The sequence below is a fragment of the Populus alba genome, chromosome 12, assembly GCF_005239225.2.
Source record: "Populus alba chromosome 12, ASM523922v2, whole genome shotgun sequence".
Taxonomy (NCBI): Eukaryota; Viridiplantae; Streptophyta; class Magnoliopsida; order Malpighiales; family Salicaceae; genus Populus; species Populus alba.
The window spans coordinates 5,273,314-5,281,030 of NC_133295.1; the positions used below are offsets into that span (position 1 = coordinate 5,273,314).

At 32.6% G+C, this 7,717-nt stretch overlaps 1 pseudogene; it reads left to right on the forward strand.

Moving 5' to 3' along the window:
- The first annotated feature begins 1,237 nt into the window (after positions 1–1,237).
- LOC118046303 (uncharacterized) lies at positions 1,238–6,131 on the forward strand (annotated as a pseudogene).
- The last annotated feature ends 1,586 nt before the right edge of the window (positions 6,132–7,717 follow it).

Genomic DNA, 7,717 nt, shown 5'->3' on the forward strand with positions numbered 1-7,717 from the left:
AACTAAGAAAATAAAAAAAAATAACTAAAAAAACTGAACTGTGAAAAAAAACCGATTAAATCAATTATAAATATTTAAAAAACCAACCGGTTTAGTTTTGGTTCTATAAGCCTAAAACCAAAAAAAACCAAATCAAACCAAAAATCAAAACAAATTGAGCCAAGTCGAAAAAAAACCCATTGGAAATTTAAAAAAAAAAACCAAAAAAACAATATAGTTTTAGTTTTTAATATAAAATAATTGAACCAAACCAAACCGAAACCAACCGATTGGGTTTTGGTTTTGTTCTAAAATAACCGAACCAAACTCAAAACCAGTCAATTTGAACCAATTTTGATTTTAAAAAAATTAATTTAGTTATTTTTATAGGTAAAAACCAAACCAAACTAAAAATAATCACCTTTTTTTTTTTTTTTCCCTCACACATGCATTTTATATGTAGATTTCTAAGCCATGAAAAGAACATCAAAAGCAGCACCAAGCCCCAAGACAAACCATAACATGGCAGATGCATAGAACTTGCAAAGGGAATGAAAAAGAAAATCTATCAATATCAACAAATAAAATAACTAGAGACAAATCAATCGTGTTTACTGTTAAAAAAAAAAATCAAGAACTCATTGACTGGGATGGAAAGAGAGCATGTTCAATTATGTGGAAAGGAAAAGAGAAGAAAGAAAACAAAAATTGATCTACCTTTGTTGATAAAAGAGAGGAGAAGAAAAGGAGTTGCGGGGAGAGGGTTAAAGAGAGGCGGCTCATGGATTGTGTTTTGAGAAGAGACGTAAATTTTTTGTGGTCTGGTTTTTTTTTTATATAATAGTTAGATATTTATAATATGGATTAATGCTGGTTAAACTATGCTGGTTGGTCTGATTTAATCAGTTTAAAACTTTTAAAATAGAACCAAATCATTTTATTTTATTTCTTTTGTTTTCTAACAAGTTATTTTTTTTTTTGTTTATTTTAGTTTGTTTTAATTAATTTTTTTATTTAATTTTTTTCTCACTCATGTATGATACTGATTTTTTTTAATTAATATAGATGTTTGATCTAATTTGTATATATTTTAATTAATTTTATAAATTTTAAAATTAATAATTATATAAATTTTTAATAGTTTTAAGAATAGTCAAAAAAGAGGAAGCAGAATCTAAACAATTAATCTATATCTTTCGGGTTAATATACTGAAAATTTTAAAAAATAAGAAAGTTGTCAGAATCTGGCTTACAAAAGTAAACCATGTTCAGTGGTCCTTGTTGTCCCTGCCACTTCCCACTTCAGTTACTTACAAGGCCTTCTTCTCTCAGCTACTCGGTCTCCCACCTTCACATTTCAGTGCTACAAAACAAGAAAATCACTAATGCACCTTAGCTTCCCTCTCCAATGGCCACTATCCCTCATCACCACCTCCACCAACTTGCCTTTATACCATCTTGCCGCACCTCCTCCTCCTCCTCCTCCCCCTCCCCCTCCCCCCCTTCTCTCGTCTCCCTCTCCACCAAACACAGGCAAGTACTAGTATTTCTCTTTCTACTGATATACAAGTTTGTTTCTTGTTTATTGGTTATAGTTATTGTTGTTGTTATTTCAGGTCTTTCAAGATCTTATGCTGCCTATCGATAAAGGAATCAACAAATGATAACCAAATCACCCCACAAGAACCTAGCAGCCCTCCCAAGAACAACCTCAGGGTGGTGTTGGCAGCTGGGGGAACAGGTGGCCACATAATTCCAGCTGTTGCAATAGCTGATGAGCTCAGAGTATCGAACCCCAACATTGAAATCCTCTTCATAGGAACTCCAAATAGCATGGAAAGCACTTCCATCCCTTCTGCAGGCTACCCTTTCACTTCCATCCCTCCAGTAAAACTTTTCAGGCCTCTCGTTTCCCTTGAAAATCTTTCCCTTCCCATCCATTTGATCCATTCAATAATCCATAGCTTTAAGCTACTTAAAGAATTTGATCCCATGTTGTGATAGGCACAGGGGGTTATGTTTCTTTCCCTACTTGCCTTGCTGCTTTATTACAAAGAACCAAGATTGTTATTCATGAACAGAATTCTGTTCCGGGTATTGCAAATTATGTTCTTTCATATTTTTCTCACTTAGTTTTTTTGTCTTATAATTCAACAATTGAGTGTTTTCCAAAAAAGCATAACTGTTTGGTGACTGGGAATCCTGTGAGGGTGTCCTTGAGGCAGTTTGTTTCCAGGGCAGTGGCAAGGCTGGAGTTCTTTCCAATGGCTGGGGAGGAGGCTAAGGTCATTTTAGTGCTTGGAGGGTCTTTGGGGGCTAATGCTATTAACATTGCTTTGCTGAATGTTTATAGTCAAATGTTATTGGAGCATAAGGATTGGTATATTATATGGCAAACTGGTGTGGAGTCTTATAATGAGATGGAGAGCCTTGTTAGAAATCATTCAAACTTGGTTTTGAAGCCGTAAGTTCCAGTCATTCTTTCTATGAATGGGTTGATGGATTTAAATCTCTAAGATGTTGGTTCTCGTTTTTGTGATGATAATGGCTCACTGTGTTTTTCGTTATAGTTTTAAATTTTATAACAAAGGGCATCTTTAGAAATTTTATGTTCTCAAATGCATATTCTTGTGCTTTTGCAAAATCCAGTTGCAATGGGAAGGAACTTATTGTTTATTAGCAGCATGTTGCCTGTTCTCAAGTGATAAACCTACCTCCATGAACCAAATGAGCTGGCCTCTGCTTGTTGACTTTGTCTAACAGGTAAAAAAAAAAAAAAAAAAACTCGTCCAGTCCTGCTAAATTAAAGAAAGGAATAGCATAAACATGAAGAAAAGTTAGATAGGAAATAGGTGATGAGATAATTAAGTTGACTCCTGGCATGTTTCCCTGAACAAAATTGATGTCACTTCAGCCATCAAATTAGGAGAATTTGTGAATTAAAGTGCCTCAGCTATACTGAACCCAAAGGAGATTAAATAATGACTACTAGTCTAGTTATTTGAATGCATGCTTAACTTATCAGTCGTTCTTTCCTACTGTAAGTCAATAGGCCCTTTTATCTGTTTCCTCCAATTCGCTTCAAGTGGTCAGGAAGTTGTATTAATATGCTATTCTGTGCTGATTTTTGTTGATAAATTTATATCATTGCCTTCAAATTTTTCTGGAGTCTGAATAAGCTTGTCAAATATGGTTTTGACTATTATTCATCAATGAATCTCAGAGTACTGGTCTCATGTTGTGTTCTCAGTCAAATTATCATGTAGATTTGTGTTCTCTTGAATCTGATGTAGTTATGAAATTATACAGTTTCTTGCATTCAATGGATTTGGCATATGCTGCTGCAGACCTTATTGTTTCTAGAGCAGGTGCAATGACTTGCTCTGAGATCTTGGCCACTGGAAAATCTGCTATTCTGGTAAATAAGGAATTCTTTCCTTTTCTTTTTTGAGAAAACTTTGGTGTAATAAAGCTTTAGTCTCTGCTTTAGTGAATAGTGTAATAGTTTGAAACTTTTCAAAATTGCTAGATTCCGCAGCTTATCAAGACTCTGAGATACAGTAGAGTAGGTTGCTTTGCTTAGCTATGGCCTCTATGAAACAAAGTGGTTTTTTTCTGTTTTGAATTTACACTGATGAGCATTTGTTTTTCAAACTTTACTTATTTGTATATGAGACGAATTAGTAGACATTCAAAAAGGCACCAGCAAATTTTTCCAATCCTTACATTTTCTGTTGCAGAGATACTGATATAAACCATAAGATGAAAACCATTGTCGGATAGAAAACACATTTCATAATTGCATTATTCTGAGAAATAATATGCTTAACAACAATGATCTGTCAAACTAGGAGCTATGTTGGAGAAGACATGCAGACATGTGGTTTGGTATTCTGTCAGAACTTTACAAGAATACCAGCCAGCAAACTGAAACTGTTTAGAATTAACAATTTCTAAACTTGTTGAATTAGAAAGGAACTGGATGAATTAACCAATGGTTTTAAAGTCACATGAGAAATGCAATATGTCCTCTGATTGGAGTCCCCCTCTTTTCAACTAATTCTCTGTTTAATATATGTTTCTTGTGTGTGGTTAAATTAGTTAAATCCAGGGCCTTGTAACGGTTTATTCTGTTCATGTCTTCGAGAATCCAAAACCAGAAGCATTCTTCTCGTTCAAATTGCATCCAGTTAAATGCACAGATACATGATTTTAAGAAATTAAAATGGATATCTGACATGGTTTTTAACAAATGATTTACAGACCCTAGTTATTTGATATAATTTCATCATGTAATTGAACAAGGTTCATGTTTTATAATAATGAGCAGCAGACAAAGACATGTTAACACAGCAACCTAAAGGTTAGAAAGAAGTGTGTGATGAAAATTTTGGTACGAAATTATGGACATTTATGATTTGAGGGGTTAGATTTTGTTGTTTATATATGCTGAATTCCAGAATGTCTCCACGCGGCCACTAATATGCAGCTATGTTGGCATTGCTTTCGCCACTTGGTAGCAATGGGCTACCAAATTCTCTACATATGACTTCTGATTCAATTGTCTGTTCTCTGTGGCACCTTGAGTTTAATTGGTATCTCGAGAACTACATATGAGAAGCATTTTCTTCTTTGTAGATACCATCACCAGATGTAGCAGAAGGGCATCAGTTCAAAAAATGCTTCTCTGATGGCAGATGTAGCAGGAACAAGGGTTATAACTGAAGATGAACTCGATTCTACAACTCTGGGAACTGCAATTGAAGAGATATTAGGTATATTTGATTTGTTGCTCTTAGTGATGATAGTTGTATCAATATATGCGAGTCCATAGTGTTATTTTACCATCCTACTCTAAAAAGCACTTTGCATAATTTAATAGCTAGAGGCCACTTTTTAGTGTACTCTGAATTTCCCCTTATCTGATGCACTACAGTTTGCATGCTATGAGGGTTTTATTTATGATGTTGTACTGTGCTTTGCAGTATTATAAATTTTTCTATGACAGAATATTCCTTTGTTTTCATGATATAACTTCACCTAAGGCTTAAACAACTTAGTCCCAGCATTTTGTGATGCAGTCGATAGAAATTCATGATACTGCTAATTTGCCTCGATAGCTTCCAAGTTGTTAGTTGTTGAGCCTTGTAATTTTTTATCACTAATAAATATATGGAAGACATTTGTTAGTTAGCTAAAACGAATTTCATGTTCTTTGTATTTATGATTTGAGCATAATATATATATTTGAATCAGCCAGAATGATAGTAAGGGTAATTTGTCTGCTCTTTACTTGAGATGTTGATAGATAACTTTAAAATATTCTTAAAGAAATGGCCTTGGGGGAGAAATCACTGAGCAACAAGATAATGGAGGCGCATTAAAACTATAATTGCCGGAAAACTACTAAAGTTTTTGGTATCAAGTAAGATCATTCGTTGGTGTGCAATAAACTTCAAACAGTTAACTGATAGATTCTTCCTGGCTAGGTCTATTGATACTATGCAATTTCTCTCTGAGTTAGTGATTTCTTGAAATATGCTAACTTCATTGACAAATAAGATGGATGTTACAAAATCATTTTTATGTTTTCTTTTAATATTCTTCGTGCTCTTGGAAGGCAAGATCTCACTTAGCTGCTCTCGAAATTCTCTTATTGCTGAAGTTGATTTGCTCTTTTGTATTTAATGAGTTTGTCGTGTGGTTGCTAGTACAGGTGATGATGCTTTGAGAGCAGAGATGTCAGAAAGGGCCCTGAGAGCTGCAAAGCCTGATGCCTCTGCACAGATTGCACAACATATTCTTTCCTTGGTTGAATCATCAACCAAAAGGAAGTAGGACAAGTTTTAGCTGATGAAATGAAAAGAATTTCGGTGTAGTGATTTATCGTTGCTATTAACTATTTTTTCGGCTGAATTATGATATCTTTCCGGAGCTCAGATTTGAGGGGAGTTGAGCACGCAGGATCATCCAATAATACGCTCGGTGTTTGATGTTTTTGTGTCCCTTTTAATTAAGAGGAATTTGCCATTTGAAAGGTAACTATCCACTCCTTTTTTGTTAGACTGTTTATACCTTTTATTTATAATCATCCATGTAAGCTTGATCTGCAATCAAATTTGATATATATATATTTTTTTCATATTTCTTAACCTTTTGATCAATTTTGAAGCTACAATGGTAGTATTGTTCATTTTTTTAGCTTTTGGCAACTATAAGTTGAGTTCAATCCCAATAGCAAGAGACTTGATGGCATTAGGGGTGAGAAAAAATCGAAAAATTGATTAAATCGAAGAAACTAGAAAAAAAATAATAAAAAAAACCGAATCATGAAAAAAAAAACTAATTAAACTTATTAAAATTCTAAAAAAAATCCAACCGGTTCGGTTCGATTTTGGTTTTATAAGTCTAAAATCAAAAAAACAAGAAAAAATCGAGTCAAATAAGAAAACACCAAGCCAAACCGGTTTGAACTGGTTTTTTCCTAAAAAACCTAATCGAACCGAACCAAAACTGGTTGGTTTCAACCAGTTTCAATTCGGTTTTGGTTTTTTAAAAAAAAATTCAGTTTGGTTATTTGTTTTTATAAAAACTAAACCGAATCGAAAATAATCATTCCTAAATAACATAGCTGTTGTGATCGGAGTTATATATTTTTTTAAATTATTATATATATATTTGTTATACAAAGCTTTTTGTTTTTGTATATTCTAATGTCTTTATTTATATTTTTGCTATTTGAGTGGTGAAAATTTCAGGATTTTTTCAAATCAAATATTTCTATTAGAATCCATCACACATTATGTTTATTGTTTATGTGATCCTTAAGTTGACATCTTAGCAAGCTGCCATGCACCTCAAGTATGCTTACAACATTAATAATTCTCTATGTTTGAAATATTTTTTTTATTTAAGTGTTTCCACTCTTAAAAATTTATCAATAGAGTGTTCTTGAAAATTTATCCTAAGTATTGGGTGACAACAATCCTACTTGCCCAAAGTTAAATAAAATTAAGAATTAAACAACAAAAATAATGATAACAATTTATTTTAATTTAAATAAAATAAGAATGAAAGGTGATTTTTGTCCAAACAAAAGAAACTTAGATTAGTTCATTTTCTCAAAAACCAAATTAATAAAATAACTTGTTTTGGAGAATGTTTTACATAAAAATAAAAATTTTTCTAGAAATTTTTTTCATTGCTCATCTACACTACTAGAAAATTAGCAAATACAAATAGACACACCGATGAAATATTTTCGTTGATAAATTATGGTGAATTTTTTCAACTGAATACCTTTACAGTATCCATTGATAAACACCGATGGGAATATTTAGTAATTAATGCATAATTAATTAATATATATATGTTTGATATAAGTAATGGATGATTGTTCATGAATGTATCAAGATTCACCTGAAGAATTGCGTATAATGGATTATTGTAATGAGGTATAGGGTTTTATTAATGGAGAAATATTAATAGATGTGGTATTAAATGTTCATATAAGAGATGTAAAAATAAAAAGTTTTCCGATCCAGATGTTGTAACAGTGCATCTCCTACAAAAAGGGTTTTTTAAGAGATATATTTGTTGGTTTGCACATAAAGAACCATATGTTCCTCATGAGACCATCGTAGAAAAAAAAGTTGGATCAACTTCTAATTCTAACAATATGCATGAAGTTGTAAATGACAATAGCAATCCTTATAGGAATATGGTTATGAATGCAATG